The following is a 17,412-nucleotide window of genomic DNA, read 5'->3' on the forward strand; positions in this document are numbered from 1 at the left end:
AGGACAAACAGTCTCTGTTACAGCTAATCAACTCTGCTGTTATAGTGTGAAAACATCCATGGGCAATATGTAAGCAAATAGGCATAGCTGTGTTCTAATAAAACTTTATTTAAAAATGCAGGCAGCAGATCTGCTACTCCCTGGGGTGCCTGGCAGTCCTGGAGCACAGTGGGGTGGGCATCCAGGTTCACCAGCTGGTCATGGGGAGCGACAACGCCCGGACGCCAAAGTCCATTAAGTTAGGAAAAAAGAATGATGATACATTCCATGCGCCAAGGAGAAGACCACATGCTGATTCTCTCATGAGATGGAAAACCATTTGCGTACGACAGCTATAACATGAAACACCTAAGGTCTGAAAGCATTTTGTAAGAAAAAACATATAATTCAGGTCACATGTGGAGATTATCATGCACTCTCAAAAGGTGGTGAGCTTTTTGCCTGGGGACAGAACCTGCATGCGCAGCTTGGAGTTGGAAGGAAATTTCCCTCAACCACCACACCACAGATTGTGGAGCACCCCACAGGGGTTCCCTTGGTACAGATTTCTGCTGAAGAAGCCCACAGCATGGCCTTATCCATGTCTGGCCACATTTAGTCATGGGGAAAATATGAATTTGGACAACTTGGCCTGGGCCACACTGAGAGTAAAGATTCTCCTTCCCTAATTGAAGCACTAGACAATCAGAAATGAATTTCTCACTTGTGGTGGCTCTCATACTGCCCTACTCACACAGGATGGGCTGCTGCTTACTTTTGGTGCTGAAAAACATGGGCAACTTGGTCACAGTTCAACACAGAATGAGCTAACACCCTGTACGGTGGCTGAGCTTGCTGGAAATAGAGTGACTCAGATAGCACGTGGAAGGTGGCATACATTTGCCTATGTTTCCGATTTGGGAAAGGTCGTTTCCTTTGGCTCTGGAAAAGAAGGACAACTGGGAGACAGTAGAACATGTGACCAGCTGATAACGCTTCCCGTGAAAGTATTATCAAATGAAGAACTCAAACTTGAAAGCCATACCTCAGAAAACGATTTAATAATGATTGCTGGAGGGAATCAAAGCATTTTGCTCTGGATAAAGAAAGAGAATTCCTATGTTAATCTAAGGAGGACAATTCCTACACTGAATTAGGGGACTGTTAAGAGATGGACTGCTGATGTAGAGACTATAGGGTGACAGAGCACCGAAAGGGAAATCCAAGAGATATTTTCATCTCCTGCTTGTCTAACTGGAAGTTTTCTTTTTTTGAGACGGAGTTTCGCTCTTGTTACCCAGGCTGGAGTGCAATGGCGCAATCTCGGCTCACCGCAACCTCCGCCTCCTGGGTTCAGGCAATTCTCCCGCCTCAGCCTCCTGAGTAGCTGGGATTACAGGCACGCGCCACCATGCCCAGCTAATTTTTTTGTATTTTTAGTAGAGACGGGGTTTCACCATGTTGACCAGGATGGTCTCGATCTCTCGACCTCGTGATCCACCTGCCTCGGCCTCCCAAAGTGCTGGGATTACAGGCTTGAGCCACCGCGCCCAGCCTAACTGGAAGTTTTCTAAGGAAAAGAAGAACGATAGAAATGATGCCTGCTAATTTGGACTTAAATAAAGCAAGGAACATCTTCAAGGTGTTAACCCAAAATGACTGGATTACTAATATGATAACCACCTGCCTCAAAGGTAATCTGCTCAAAAGACTTCCATTTCACTCTCCACAACAAGAAGCTTTAGAAGTTTTCTTGTCCCAGAATGTCCCATGATGCACAGTTCTAACAACTGGGAGAGCCTTGTGGTTCCTTTTGCAAAGGTTGTTTGTAAAATGAGAGACCAGTCTTCACTGGTTCTGGAAGAGTATTTATTGGGCAACTCTGCAAGAATCCACTTTCAGCAAACTAGTCCAGATGTTTAAAATAGCCGGCATATGCCAGTTGGATTACTGAGAGAATGGTAATGTTCAAGCTCTCCTAGAAATATTGAAGAAGGTGCACAGGATAAACCAGACGAAATGTCAACTGCCTGAAAGTATTTTCCAAGTAGACAACTCTTGAACCATCTCAATTTTTTGTAGAAGTATGCTGAAGGTACTTGTGGAAAATGACTGCAGACACTTCAGAAAATGTAGAATGCTTTTTCATATTCAGTCACTCTCCATTTATCTTTAATAATCTGTCAAAAATTAAACTACTACATACAGACATACTTTTAAAAATAGAGAGTAAAAAGTATAAAGCTTATTTAAGGTTGGCAGCAAGTGTGGAATAGAGTCTGAATTCGCTTTGCTGCCCATGTTTAATCTAACAGTCAGAAGGAATCACTTGATCGAGGATGTTTTCAATCAGCTAAGTCAATTTGAGAATGAAGACCTGAGGAAAGAGTTAGGGTTTTCATTTAGTGGAGAAATCGGGTATGACCTCAGAGAAGTAAAGACAGAGTTCTTCTATTGTCTGTTTGAAGAGATGACCCAGCCAGAATGTGGGATGTTCATATATCCAGAGAGGCTTCCTGCAGGTGGTTTCTGGTTAGGCCTAAATTTGAGAAGAAAAGATACTTCTTCTTTGGGGTTCCATGTGGATTTTCCCTGTTCAGTTGCAATGTTGCCAACCTCCCTTTCCCACTGGCACTGTTGAAGAAACTTTTGGACCAAATGCTATATTGGAAAACTTAAAAGAACTCAGTCCTAATTTGGGAAAGTAAGTAAACATAGTTCCTGAGAAAGGATTCTATCTAACATATATTTAGGCAAATATTTAAATACACATACTTCATAATACTTTCATGTTCAACAGCAGCATTTTAGGTACTATAGACCAGTTTTAACTTTGACAAGAATTGTTGGATAATAGTTTCATTTTCTAAAATTAAGAAGTGTTGATTATTCCCATACCTAGTCTTTAATGTTTGCATTAATCTTTTAACTTTTTCTGTGTAGAAACAGTCATGCACAGAGCACAGGTTACACTTTGGTGCAAAATCTGCTAGTGATGTTTATATTAAGTGCTGTTTCGTGTCATACCTTTAAAATGGAAACTTATTTCTAAGTTAAGAGACAAGCCACCGCCTCACAAAAAATGGCAACAGTAAAAGGGTTTTAATATCCCTGCTGTGTAAAGCATTCCCATGCATCGGTAAGAAATATTGACAAAGTATCCAACAAGGCAACCTGGGAAAGAAGCAATAGAAATGCTTCTAAATAAAAACATCTTCAATCTCACCAATGCTCATAGAATGCATATTAAAATGAGATGCTAATTTATACTTCAAATTGACAGTGGTTTGAAGTGTTGATGCTATATTGTATTAGCAAGGCCTTGAAAATTTCATTCTAATTTCAGGTATTATTAGTGGAAATATATATTGGTACTCCTTTTCAGAGAACAGTGTGGCAGGATTTATCAAAATTGAAACATGTTTGCCTTTTTGACCCAACAATTCTACTTCTAGACATTTAACTTTAAGAAATATACAACCGGCCGGGTGCAGTGGCTCATGCCTATAATCCCAGCCCTTTGGGAGGCTGAGATGGGTGGATTACGAGGTCAAGAGATCGAGACCATCCTGGTCAACATGGTGAAACCCCGTCTCTACTAAAAAATACAAAAATTAGCTGGGCATGGTGGCACACACCTGTAGTCCCAGCTACTCGGGAGGCTGAGGCAGGGGAATTGCTTGAACCCAGGAGACGGAGGTTGCGGTGAGCCGAGATTGCACCATTGCACTCCAGCCTGGGTAACAAGAGTGAAACTCCATCTCAAAAAAAAAAAAAAAAAAAAAAAAGAAATACACAACCATGCAAGGATTAGTGTATACTAATATACACTGTATTTATAGTTAATAATATTAAGACTCCCTAAATGTCTTTCAAGAAGGGAATGATATATTTTTGGTATACTTATGCAATGGAATACTACAGAGATCTTTTTTTTTTTTTTTTAAAGAATAAGAACAGGCCAGGCATGATGGCTCATGCCTGTAATCCCAGCATTTTGGGAGGCTGAGGCAGCTGGATTGCCTGAGCCCAGGAGTTTGAGACCAGCCTGGCCAACATAGCAAGACCTCATCTCCACCAAAAAAAAAAAAAAAATTAGCTGGCATTGGTAGCACACACCTGTGGTCCCAGCTACTTAGGAGGCTGAGGTGGGTGGCTAGATTGAGCCCAGGAGGTCAAAGCTGCAGTGAGCCGTGATCATACCACTGCTCTCCAGCCGAGACAACAGAGGCCCTGTCTCAATTTAAAGAAAGAATAAGAACAGTAATATGATTTTAGTATTATTATCATCCCTGTTTTACAGATTGAGAAACTAAAGCACAGAGAGGTTAGGCAATGTGCTCAAGGCCCTGTAATGACAGAGCCATGATCTGAACACATTCTGCCTCCTGAGTCTATTAATCATTATACTAACTATACTAATAAGATAGGGAAAAACTATCAAAAGCACAAGATTTAGAAAGAAGGAGATAAATTCATCATTATTATTTTACTGGAAACATCGAAGATAACCTAAATAATGCTTATGCCTCAAAAGACTTAATAAACTTAATAACAATATACATGAACTGAAAGATCTTTAAATGTGTATCACTGTTTCTCAAACTTTTAGGTCTTAACATTCTCTTAAAAATTATTCAGGACTCCAGAGTGCTTTTACTTAGGTTGATTACATCTGTCAGTATTTATAGGATTAGAAATTAAATATTTTAAACACAGGAATACACAAATATTCATTCTGTTAGCCATCAGAGAATTCCACAGTATCATATAGCCTCTTGAAAACGCTTTACTCACAACAGAATGTGAAAAGAGGCAAATAACATCTTAATAATGTTATGCAAAGAGTTTCAACTTCATGAATTCTGTAAAGGCCCAAGGATCCCCAAGAATTGCTGGTCTTGCTCACCCTTTGAGAACCACTGATCTCTGTATTCAGTAAAATTCCAATTTTAATCCCAAGAGGCTTTTTATTAAACTTGACAACCTGGTTCTAAAATTTATATGGATGAACAAAGGGCCAAGAATAGCCAGAAATAATTCTTAAGGCAAATAAGGATGGAGAACTTGGTCTGTCAGCTATCAAGAATTATTAGAAAGCTGTATTAATTAGGACAGTATGATATTGGTGCAGGTTTTCCAAAAGAACAGAAGAAAAAGCTCAGAAATGGACCCATGCCTATTTGGAACTTTATTAGAGGTGACATATTTGATCAAGGGGAATGGGATTACTACTCAATAAATGAAGCTGGAAAAAAATGATATCTATCTGGGGAAAAAATGAAAGTGGATCCTTACCTTATGCCGTACGTGATAATCAACTCCACATGGATGAGGATGTAGATATTAAATGCAAAAACCACGAAAAACAAACAAACGCAGGTGGCAGGTGGGATTTGGACCATGGGCCATTTGTTTCCCAAGCCCTGGTCTAGATCGATGGTCTCCAAAGGGATGGAAACCATTTTTACATGACCATTCAATGAATATGGTAGGAAAACATTAGAACTTTGGTTTATATTTACATTAAGAAAAAATAATCCAGTAATCTTTATTTGTCTCCATGATCCCAAGTGGCATTGGTTCCTTCTGTCTTGGTTCGTTTGTTGGCTGGTCACATGTGACATATGTTAGTTGAGAGTTCCGCAACCCAGCATGGTGTACTGTGGTGGTCATAGGCACTTTTTTCCTTTTTCCTAATGCATTGTGACATAATATAGTCTACATACCCTAGTTTTGTAATTTTATGAATTGAATTACCTATAATAATAGGTTACTATTGAATAAACTAACCCTCCATGTGATAAAAACGTTTTCTGTAGAGACGTGACTGCGCATTATGCTATTGTCTCTCGCCTCACTGTGCACTGCCCTGTGACCCAGGGTTTGGGTCTCTACGGACCACAGTTCTGCTTTGTCATTTGGTTCCCTGTGCAGAATCTGCCAACCTGAAAGATAGGAGAGAGCAAGAATTTTCTTCTTCTTACTTGAAAACAGCTGCTTTTGCTGTTGTCACCCCAGTTGGTTCCAAAAGCAGTTGGTTCCAGTTCTCAGCTTCTTTCCACACTCAGAAACTCCAGTGTGGCAGCACCAGCCAGGCCGTGCTTCCTCCTCAAAAGTCTGAGCCCAACCCTGTGTGCTTCTCCTTTGAGCACCTGAGGAAACAGCACTAATACGTCTTCAGGGATCTGGGCCCCAGGACACCCAGCCCCCCCCAGGCTTTGGGGTCTGTAAACCCCAACTTCATCCCTTTGATTTCTGGCGCCAGGAGTGGAAGCTTCCAGAGTTAATGTGGACTTTGAGACCACAGTGTCCCCTTTCCCCTTTTAAGTCCTAAATGCCTCTTGAATTAATGACAGTAGGAAGATGAAACAATTATCAAGACAATTAAAAACAAAGCAACCAAAACATAAGGAAAAACCTGTAGCATGTTCAAGGATATTTAAAATCATGAGATATTCAATCTTTTACTAATATTTACTGAACTTCATGTTAAATGTTTAGAAGCAACTTTTGAAGTTTAAAGAATAGCTATCTGAGTGCAGGCAGCATTTTTCAATTTGGTTTAATGCAATACCCTAAGAACTTAGAAAAATATGTGGCATGTAGTAGACAATCAATGTATGTATTTCATGAATAAATGCATAGTAATTAACAGTGAAAAACAATTTTTCATGCCTTTGGAAAATACCTTATTCTTATAGTTACGGTAAAAATGGCTAACACCATGTTTGGCAAACAATATGGCAATAAATTAAAATGCATTCCTTTGCCAGCAAATGCTATTGGAAAGCTCAGAGAAAACACAGCTGATCATTTGAAGAAATATGCATTAGAGCAAACACGGACGTTTGCTATATAGCTGCTTCAAGGTACAGCTGGCTTTATCATGTCTCAGTTTATAGTATTTATTAGAATTTGTTTCATTAATCAACATTAAAAAAAACTACTCTGTGACCCATAAAAGAAGAAAGTATCAAATAAGATGCTTTTTATAGATTAACTGACTTCTTTAAAACAATTTCCTGGAAAAGCTGGGTGAGTATAGTTGCTTTGACTGGAATTTCAAAAAGAAAGGATTCAGGAGTAAAATCACAGAGCCAGAATCATGAGGGCAATTCATTTTTTGCAGCATTCCTAAGCAGAAACATTGTAGGGAAGAAGTTGAGGCCAAATATAACCAAAGTGCTATAAGGCTTATTGATGTGGTTAATGTTTTCCTTTTTAAGACTTTGAAATATTTCATCTTTACAGTATTTGTAACAAGATGAAGAGTGACCATGAAAATAATTTTAACCACATGCAAGTTCGTTCTTGATTCTGTGGCAAATTATTTAAAAGAGAAGTAAAACTGAAAGATAAGTTATATTTTATTCTTTTACAAACACAGAAATGCTTCGAATTTGCTGACCTTTCATATGATAACAAGTGACTTTCTTTAGTACATTCCTTAGAAGATGTTTTAAAAACATTTTTAATGAGTCCCTTAAACATAAAAGTGATATATTAGTTGTGAATGAGAAAGTAATTGTTTTTCAAAAGATACCCATGTTATGGAAAGAGCATTTTGAAAAATGCCATTTGGATAGGTTGTAATTGTTATGTGATTTTGTTGCTGAAAATGGTCTAAGATTCTATCAACATAATCAACATTTGAAAAAATATTCTGACTCTTTGATATTATTCATGCTCAAAACAATTTTAAAAAAATAAGAATATTATACTTGCTAGTTAATTTGTAGAAACAAATGCCTGCATTTAGGGAATACAAAAATTTGCTAGCTAAATATCCACACAAACTTTGCCTAATTGAAGGATGAGGACTGAAAGATATGTCAGATTTTTTCGCAAGTGTGGGGAGCTTTTCCATTTTGATCTACATACTTTTCTTAGGTAGGTATTTTATGTTGGACAGCTAAATATTGACATGAGCTTGAGTTTAAATCAGATATTCTAATGGTATCTCAGAGTGTTAAATCTGGATTTTCATAGATAATGAAGCATTTTAATCACCTTCCTCTCTAAAAAATTATGTTATATTTTAGTGGGATTAAATGTAGTTTTGTATCACAAAAATAATAAAATATTAATGAAATATTAAAACTGATTTATATTAGATGTCAAGAAATTGAAGATACATACAGTAACTTCTAGGGGAAATCCTGAAATATTAGAATAAGAATATATATTTAACAAGCAAATTAGGGCAAAAATATAGAGTAATATATGTAGTCAATTGGAAATAAGGCAAGAAGGAAGGAAAGATCATAAAGCAAGAGGAACAGGCAGAAAAATAGTAAGATGGGTAGATTTAAACCCAGATACATCAATAATTTTATTAAAGGTATACAGATTAAATACTTCCATGTTGACTGGCTGGATAAAGTGCAAAATACAAATATGCAACTTTATAAGAGATAAACTCAAAATATAAGGATACAGAAAGAATGGACACAAAAATGAAAAAATTCTAAATTTGTATGGCATGCATTACATTTGTATGGAAAGTATTGTCTCTATGTTGCCATCTTTCAGTATTTCTGGGTGTGTCTCTACTTCTATTTATTTATCTCTCTCTGTCTACCTACCATCTATCTACCAAAGAGAAATCCTCAAATATAGTAGGAAATTTTAACAAACCTCTCTCAGTAACTAATTAAAAAGGCAAACATCAATAAGGATATAGAAGATTTAGACAGTATGTCTAATATGATGCAATACTCAAAAATGGAATCCTATACTTATAAATGACTGAATATACATTTTCATGTGCACTTGGGTCACTTCCAGGGCTATAAATCAAGTCTTAACAAATTGTAAAAGGATTTAAAATGTTCAAATTCCACAGTAGAATTAAACTAGAAATTAAGAAAAAGATAACTAGAAAAATATTCATACGTTAAACATTTCTAAATTATGGGCCCAAAAAACAGTATAAACTAGAAAATATTTTAAAATGAATGATAATAAAAATGACATATTAGTACTCGTGGAATACAGGTAAAGCCATGTGTAGAGAAAATGTATAGTCTTAAATGCCTGTATTGGAATAAAAAATGGCTGAATATAAATTATCTTAGAGTATTCCCTCAAGATCTCAGCAAAAGAACAGCAAGTTAAACTAAAATTTATGGAGGGTATAAAATAATAAAGGCAAATTTAGAAATAAATAGGAAATTAATAAATAGAGTAGATCACAAAGCCAATTTCTTTCTAGGAGACTAATAAAGCTTATAAGTTCTGAGAAGTTTTCCAAACATCAAAAGGCAAGATAATATATCAGGAGTTAACAATGGTGCATTATCATACAACTTAATGCAATATATTTGAAAGTTGTGATGTAATATACAAATCTGTTGAAAAACACAACCTACTGAAACTGACACTAGAAGAAATAGAAAGTTCTGCATAATCCTTTATAAAACATTGAAAAATTATGGAAGACCCAAATAAATGGAAGAATATATTGTGTTCATGGATTGGGAGATTCATTATTATGAAGACACCAGTTTCTCAGAGTTTGTCTGTAGATTCAAGACTACATCTATCAAAACCCGGGATTTTTTTCTTTTTAATGTGTGCTTGCATATAAATTAAAAAACAAATCTAAAATTCTTCTGGCAGTATAAAGGACCAAGAACAACAAAGATAATCTTGAGTACAGTTGGATGATTTTACCTTATATAAAGATTTATAATAAACCTATAGTAATCAAAACAGTATGGCATTGGTATACAGATATATAATATTCTAACAGATTAGAGTCCAGAATCAGATTCACGAATAAATGTAGTCTTATTCAAAATTTACACTTCAGGTGTGTAGAGAAAGAACAGTTTTATATTTAATAAATGATGCTTTGTTGATTGTATGTCCATATGAAAAACAGAAGCCTAACTTTTATCTCATACCAATATAAAAATCAATCCAGCTGGATAGTAGACATACATGGTAAAATGATAGAATTCCTAGAAGGTAATTTAGGAGAAAAACTTTATGACCTGGGAGTAGGCAAAGACTTTTAACAAGGTGTGAAAAACACTGACTATAAAGGAAGAGATTTGCCTTTATCAATAGTAAGAATTTCATTTTATGAAAATTCCCTATTTAGAGACAAAAACACAAGTTGCAATCTGAGAGGAGATATTTGGAACATAGAGAACTGAAAAAGGACTTGTGTAATAAATTCCTATGTCAATAAGGAAAAGACAACCCACTGGAAAAAGAAATGGGAGAACTGTAGCTCTTCACAAAAGATGATGAAATGAAAGATAAAGATGTGGAAAGGTGCTGAATCTCATTAGCAATTAGGAAAATACAATTTAAAATCACAATATTTAAAATATTCTGAATATTTTAAAATCACAACCATCAGGAAGGCTAAATGTAGAGTTTAAGATTAACAAGAGTTGGTGGAGACATAGATAGAGCAGTTAGAACTCTTACAGTTGCTGGTAAGAGTGGAATTTAGTCAACCACTCTGGAAATTGGCAGTATCTACTATATATGCTTACCCTCTGACCTAGCAATTTTATTCCTAGGAATATATCCAACACAAATGCATTCATATGTTCCTAACAAAATATATAAAATAAATGTTCATAGCAACACTTTTTTTTTGTAGTGGAAACTGGAAAGGACTCAGATGTTCATCAAGGGTGGGATAAATCTATTGCGATATATTCATTTAACGAAATTCCATAGAGTGATGAAAATGAATGTAATACTGCTATATGCAACATCGACTAAGCACACAAACTTAAGGTTTTGCAAAAAAACTGCTAAAGAATAGTTACTGCTCAAAACAGCTGAAATGAATCTATGAAAATAGATGTCAGAATATTTGTTATCTTGGAAAAAGAGAGAAAGATACAGAGGTTTCAATGGGACAAGACTGGGATTTATGGCGGGCAGGTGTTATGCTACTTCTTGACCTGGATGATCACTATATGGCTGTGTCCAATTTCTGATAATCAAAATATGCACTCATGATTTGTTCATTCTTCTCAGAGTATTTTATTCTTTAAAATGTTGATATCAAAGGAGAGAAAAGAGAGACTACACTAGGCTACAGAGTGGGCATGTGAACTCTTTTTTGTTCTTCTTCTCACTAAACAATCCTTGCTCAGTTTGTTCCAGTTGTCAGATGTGGATTTGGGTTCTTGGGAAAATGTTACATATTGGTGATGGTGGAGGGGGGTGTCTTCTTGGGCCTGATGGATCCATGGCTCCTGGTGGGAGTTCTGCTGACAGATTAGGGGTCAGGAATGCCTGCAGAAAGGAGCAGAGCCTAACTTGGGGGCTGATCTTTGAGAAGCTGCACTGGGTTCTGGTAGGTGCTGCAGTTTGACTATTTGTTCCTTTTAAAACTCATGTTGAAATTTAACTGCCATTGTAACAATATTAAGAAGTGAGGCCATTAAGAGGTGTTTAGGCCATGAGAGCTCCACCCTGATAGGTAGGATTGTTACTATTATAAAAGGGCGAGTTCAGCCCTTTCTGTTTCTCTCTTGCCTTTTCACCTTCGGCCCTGTGATGACACAGCGATGTTACTGCCTAGATGTTGTACTTTCCAGGCTCCAGAATTGTGAGCCAATACATTTCTGTTCATTATAAATTACCCAGTCTCTGGTATTCTGTGATAGTAGCACAAAAAAGGTGAAAACAGTAGGGTTGCCTAAAGATATGACAGAGGGCTCTGGGACGTAGTGGTAGGTGCAGCAATCATTGCACTTTTTATAATTCTCTTGCTCAGAAGTTTTAAAATCATTTAAACATAGGATGTTATTTAAGAAGAGGAAAACAGCTTGCCTATAAAACTTGCTGAACAAATCAAAGAAAGATGTAAAATTCTTGACAAGCTTAGCCTTATTTAAAAAAGAAAAGGACCAGAATCATTGTTAACTGATGCCAGCCTCAAGAGAGAGCCATCAAAAGCTCCAAGTCTGGAGGAAGATTATGGAAAACTGGATACAATCAACTTTCTACTTAAGTATGAAATAACTTGCCTTGAAAAATAACTGAAAAAACAGAAATCCAAATGCTTAGAACAAAATGAGTTGATGGATGACATTATAAGCACGAAGAGGACGTAAAAGTCCATGAACGCTTTTACCAAATAGCACATTCACTAGCGAGCATTCACCTCTGGTTCCTCATCAGTGAATGAGCTGGTCTTCTGAAAGGAAGGCATCTTTCTCTTCCATTCAGGCTCTCCCCTTTGCTTCCAGGGTTTGCTTACTTACCTCCCACTCTACCATGGGGTCTAGTAGGGACAGTGGATCCAAGGAAACTGTTCATGGGGAGGGGACTGTTTGGAATCTCCTCCTCCCAGAATACACATTGATCCTGCTTTTCCCACTCTCCAAGGCTGCTTTCCCCAAGTTTCATGGTGCACCTTCCCCAGCTAGAGTAATGAGACATGACCATCCAAAACAATTTTTTTCTCCATGTTCTTTCCCATTGCCTAGATTTCTTTCTACCAACGTGATCTCAATTTGGAAACGAATTACCAGCAACATTAATCTAATCTTCAAATGAATCAATTATGGAACACCAGAACCCCGGCAAGATACCCAAGACATTTTTTTCCCTTGTTTCAAAGGGAATTTTGAATGGCCCCCTTTCATTATTCGTTTAAGCAACTGTTGTTGCCCAAATGATGCTTACTTTTGTCTATACCAGAAACCCTAGAATTTTCAAAGTAGGTATGTTTTGTAAATACGCTTTACATGTGAATCTGATGAGTTGGTTTTTGTATGCTTTCTATTGTATGAACATTTTTCTTTTAATGTATTCAGTTCTTTATAATGTAAACATTAACCGAAGCATAAAATGAACAATTCAATAGGTATTTTAAACTATAAAGCCTATTTTTGTCTGTCAAGAGCTATGTTTAACAGAGTTCTAATAGGAATATGAAAGAAATTATTACTTTAAAAAATAATATATCTTGGAGGTACATATATATATATATATATATATATATATATATATATATATATACACATATATGTATAGATAGATAGAGAAAGAGAGAGAGGCTCGGTGTAAAAGCTAAAGAGGGTTAGGGACCTTGGTCTACATATCTCACGAAGTCTTCCTTAGAGACAAAAGAGTTTTCTGGTCACATGAGTGATGTGCTGGAACCATCTTATACTAGATAACAAATGCTGATTGCTAAATGTTGAAGAATACAGTGAGCTGGTTGCTATTACACAGCTTTTATTAAATAATAAATTATAGAAACATAATTAAATCATATTTAGAACAAAGGTGATAAATTTTCAAAACTTATTTCTTCCTTGTTGTCTTCTTACATCTTGCAACTATTTATGTCCCTGAGGTTATTTATTAATATTATGTCTATGTGGTAGAAACGCTCCATAATCATGTGCTGCTCCAAAGCTTTCGGTCCTGCTTCCAGTGACGTCATGTTGATAGTCTGAAACTGAGCATGGTGAGAATATTTACATCATAGAAATTAGAAGGCTTTATAAATTGGGGATGGGATTTATTGTTTTGCTGATTGTCCAGACTGAAGAATGTATTGAAGAAAATGTTAATAATGCAAATTAAACTTAATAATTTGTTGCTTATGTAGCCATTACATTGTACAAAACACAAAAAATTGAGAAAATCGTCTTCCAATGTTTAAAACTACTGTCTGATTTAACAAGGAAATTGCTCAACAATGTTCTGACATATGTCTTTATTGTTTCACTTTTGTCTTACTCATTAAAATAAGCAGAAATATCAACCAACGTTCATGTTAGAGATACACCTGTTTATTTGCAAGCATCAGTTGGCTACAGTTATGAGTCAGGCAAAAAGCAGGAACATATTCTGGGAAAATTCATTGGTGATATGAAACTTATAACATTATTGTATATTTTATAGCATTTGTTAATTGTGAGCTAACACCATTAATATGAATAACATTCATGACAAAGTTATGTATGTATGTATATATTTGCATGTATTATCCACCCACAGAACTGCTTGTTAAAAGTTTACCAGTCCGTATGTTCTAGGTTCTTATATAACATAATCAGAACTGCATTCTATTCTCTACTTTCTGACACTGTTTCCTAAAAGCATAACTGTTGTGTCTTGAAGTACCTTGTTGTAAACATAGAATATATTTCCTGCATAGCATTCTTGGAAATTCACAGGAAACATGAAAACCTCCAGTAAGGAAGCCAGTTTAACATCATATTAGGATAGTGTTTCCAAAACCTTTTTTAAACCAATTAATCTTTTTCTTTCTCTGTGAATATTGATTTCACAGTTTAGAAAATGCTGCTTTAGACATTGATTAACCAGTCTCTTATGAATGCTAGATCTTTTATGACAAGGTCCATAGCTTCAAATGTAGTCCACTCTTCACCTTGATCTTATGATTAATCAGTCCATGGTTCAAAGGCATCTTTTTGAGTAAGTGCTCAACATGTTATTTTCTTACCTGAAAGCAAATATGTAATGATGGGTTACAAATAATTCAATGACTAAATTCACTGGAATGGCTCATAGTCTTTGGGAATTCTGCTGATAATACCTGTATTTGACTTGTTTAGTGGTTTCAATGCTTTGGACCCTGAATTGTCCTAGTATAAATCAGTTTTCTCCCAAGAGCTTTTAGAAATGGAATGAGGAATGGAAACATCTCTATGAAGGAATAATACACTCATTGCTTAGTTTCCAGAAACATCACCTGTGTGACTTTCATCATTGTGAAGGCATTTAATAATTTCTCAAAGGACACATGGGGAAATAATAGGAGAGTTATGTTCACTGATTGTTTTTGCAACATAACTGGAATTACCTTTCAATTTCTACCTTCTGCAGTAAATATTCAGCAAATACTATCATGTCTTAAGGATCTTGTTCTTAACACATATTGCCATCATGTTAACAACTAAGCTCTAATAGTATATGTAAAACCTTGAGATGGAAAAGGATCTTAACATTTGATCCCATCCTAAGCCAAATAATATCTTCAACTCTGGATGTGTGGAATGATCCATGTGACAGAGAACTGCCTAGGGACTGAGGAAGCCAGTCTATTTTATGCCATATCTAACTGTTAGAAAGTTTTCACTTACACTGGCTCATAATCCATCTCTTTATAACTTCCACCCACTGGTCATAGGACTCCCATCCAAGGCTGCATCAAAAGAAATTTTATTCCTCTTCTTGTTGACTCCTACGTGGGAATTCTGTAGCATTTGAAAGGGCCGCTATTCAATTCTCCTCACTTCTTTTTCCTTTCAGCCCAATGTCATCAGTTGTCTTTATATTACCTCATATGACTTCTTGCCAAACTATAGATCTCATCAGCATGTATTTCAGTTTGTGATCATCGCTCTTTAGTCCTTGGGACTGAATTGGTGAATTATAGAAGATCACTTGCTTCCTTATTTGAGACACTGAAATACTTGTGCTAACTTTATTGTTAAAATTATATTGAACCACTGGGCTTACAACTGAGCTTTAGCTTTGTATAGTATTTAGCTTTGTATTGTGGCTGTTGATTGAGACACATCGTCTTCATCCTATCCTTTTATGGTCTTACTAATTTCTGTCTGAAGATATTTGGTCCATCACTCATGTCTATTGTTCAGTTTTGTGAAATTCCAAGTTAGTATTTATTTTTTCAGTTTTGTTTCATGTACAGATTGGATTAGACTGACAATGTCTTCCCGAAAGTCATTAATCAAAGTGTTGAATCTGAAAAGCTGTAACAGCATTGATTATTTTATATTAAAGTTTAACAATATGATCACAGGGATTTTGCAGTCATTGGTGTTTGTTCTATTTTTATAAGATTATATTAGGATTGTGTTAATAATTGTACTGGTTTATGTATTTTGGATACTTAATAACTATTCAATGTAATACCTCAAAATTCTAATTACTCATTAGGTGTTACAGTTTAAATATTGGACCTCTAAAAACTAAATAAAAATGAGTAAGTCTAATATTAATTAACAAGGATCTCAAGAAGCATAATAGTTTAGAATTCACATTTTTCAAATAAAGGAGAATATTGAATGAAATTAACAGTATTGTTAGCTGGCTCTTTATCTTTTTTTTGGTGAAAATCTGAGTTTTTAAACAACCTTGGTGGCTCTCATGATTAAAAAAAAAAACCAATTCCTTGAGTTTATCCAATGATTTAGGTGGAGAGGACTTGACAAGAGACTTAATGACAATTATGCTAAATAGTTGGGATAGAAGGAATGGTGAAAAATACAGAATGCAATTTTTCATAGTTTTCATTTTCTAAAATAGAATGAAAAATCCTAGCACATAAAGTGCAAGAAGCAGGTTGACTGATTAAGACTCTTTATGTTTTGGCTTACCCTTTGAAACATAGGATCTGTTCAAATTTTAGAATGGAGACTAAGTTTTTATATAGTAGTGATAAGTGAATCAGATTACATTGCTTCCCTAGTTAACTCCTCCATTGACTGCTTATTTTAATAAGCAAGAAATATACGCTCCTTATCCTGACTTTCAAGAATTAACAGGATCTGCCCTTTCTTTTCTTTCCAGCTTCATTTTTGTCCCTCTGCCTTAAACAAGGTGAGTCCATCTTGCTTGAAGACTTTGCACTAGTGGTCGGCAAAGATCTCTCTGCAAACTCTAGAGCTTTGAATGATCCTTTCTTCTTACAGTTCAGGTGTCAGCTCGAAAATCACCTTCTCAGAGAAATCTGTCCCTACCACTCTATCAAAATAATCCCTCTTTTCTCTTCACTTGTTCCTTTTTATGCTAACATTTTTTTCATGGCTCTTTTCACTACTGGAAACATTTTATTTATTTACATGATTATTGTTTGGCTGTCAACCATATAAGCTTCATGAGGGCAAGGACTTTGTCTTATTTATTAGTCCTTATGCCTAGAAAAGTGCCTGGCACCTAGAAGGCACACAGCAAATACTTCTTAAATGAATGAATTATTTAGGCCAGGCGCAGTGGCTCACGGCTTGTAATCCCAGCACTTTGGGAGGCCAAGGTGGGCGAATCATGAGATCAGGAGTTTGAGACCAGCCTGGCTAACATGGAGAAATCCCATCTCTACTATAAAAATACAAAAAAAGTAGCTGGGCATAGTGGTGGGCACCTGTAATCCCAGGTACTTGGGAGGCTAAGGCAGGAGAATCGCTTGAACCCAGGAGGCAGAGGTTGCAGTGAGCCAGGCTCATGCTACTGCACTCCAGCCTGGGCGACAGAGTGAGACTCTGTCTCAAAAAAAAAAAAAAAAAGAAAAAAGGAATGAATTATTTAATGCTTATATTGTTATGGAAGCAATGGCCATTCCTTGCTATTATCCTGATTCTTTTGTATTGGAAGCCTAGTTAGGGCAACAATAAATAGAAGAAAAACATATCTTTAGTAACATTCCTTTACTGCTGAAAATCTTCCTCC

General features: G+C 36.0%; 1 pseudogene; it reads left to right on the forward strand.

Moving 5' to 3' along the window:
* Positions 1–1,722: 1,722 nt before the first annotated feature.
* On the forward strand, positions 1,723–2,732 carry LOC101042749 (E3 ISG15--protein ligase HERC5 pseudogene; annotated as a pseudogene).
* The last annotated feature ends 14,680 nt before the right edge of the window (positions 2,733–17,412 follow it).

This window comes from Saimiri boliviensis, chromosome 2 (genome assembly GCF_048565385.1).
Source record: "Saimiri boliviensis isolate mSaiBol1 chromosome 2, mSaiBol1.pri, whole genome shotgun sequence".
Classification (NCBI taxonomy): Eukaryota; Metazoa; Chordata; class Mammalia; order Primates; family Cebidae; genus Saimiri; species Saimiri boliviensis.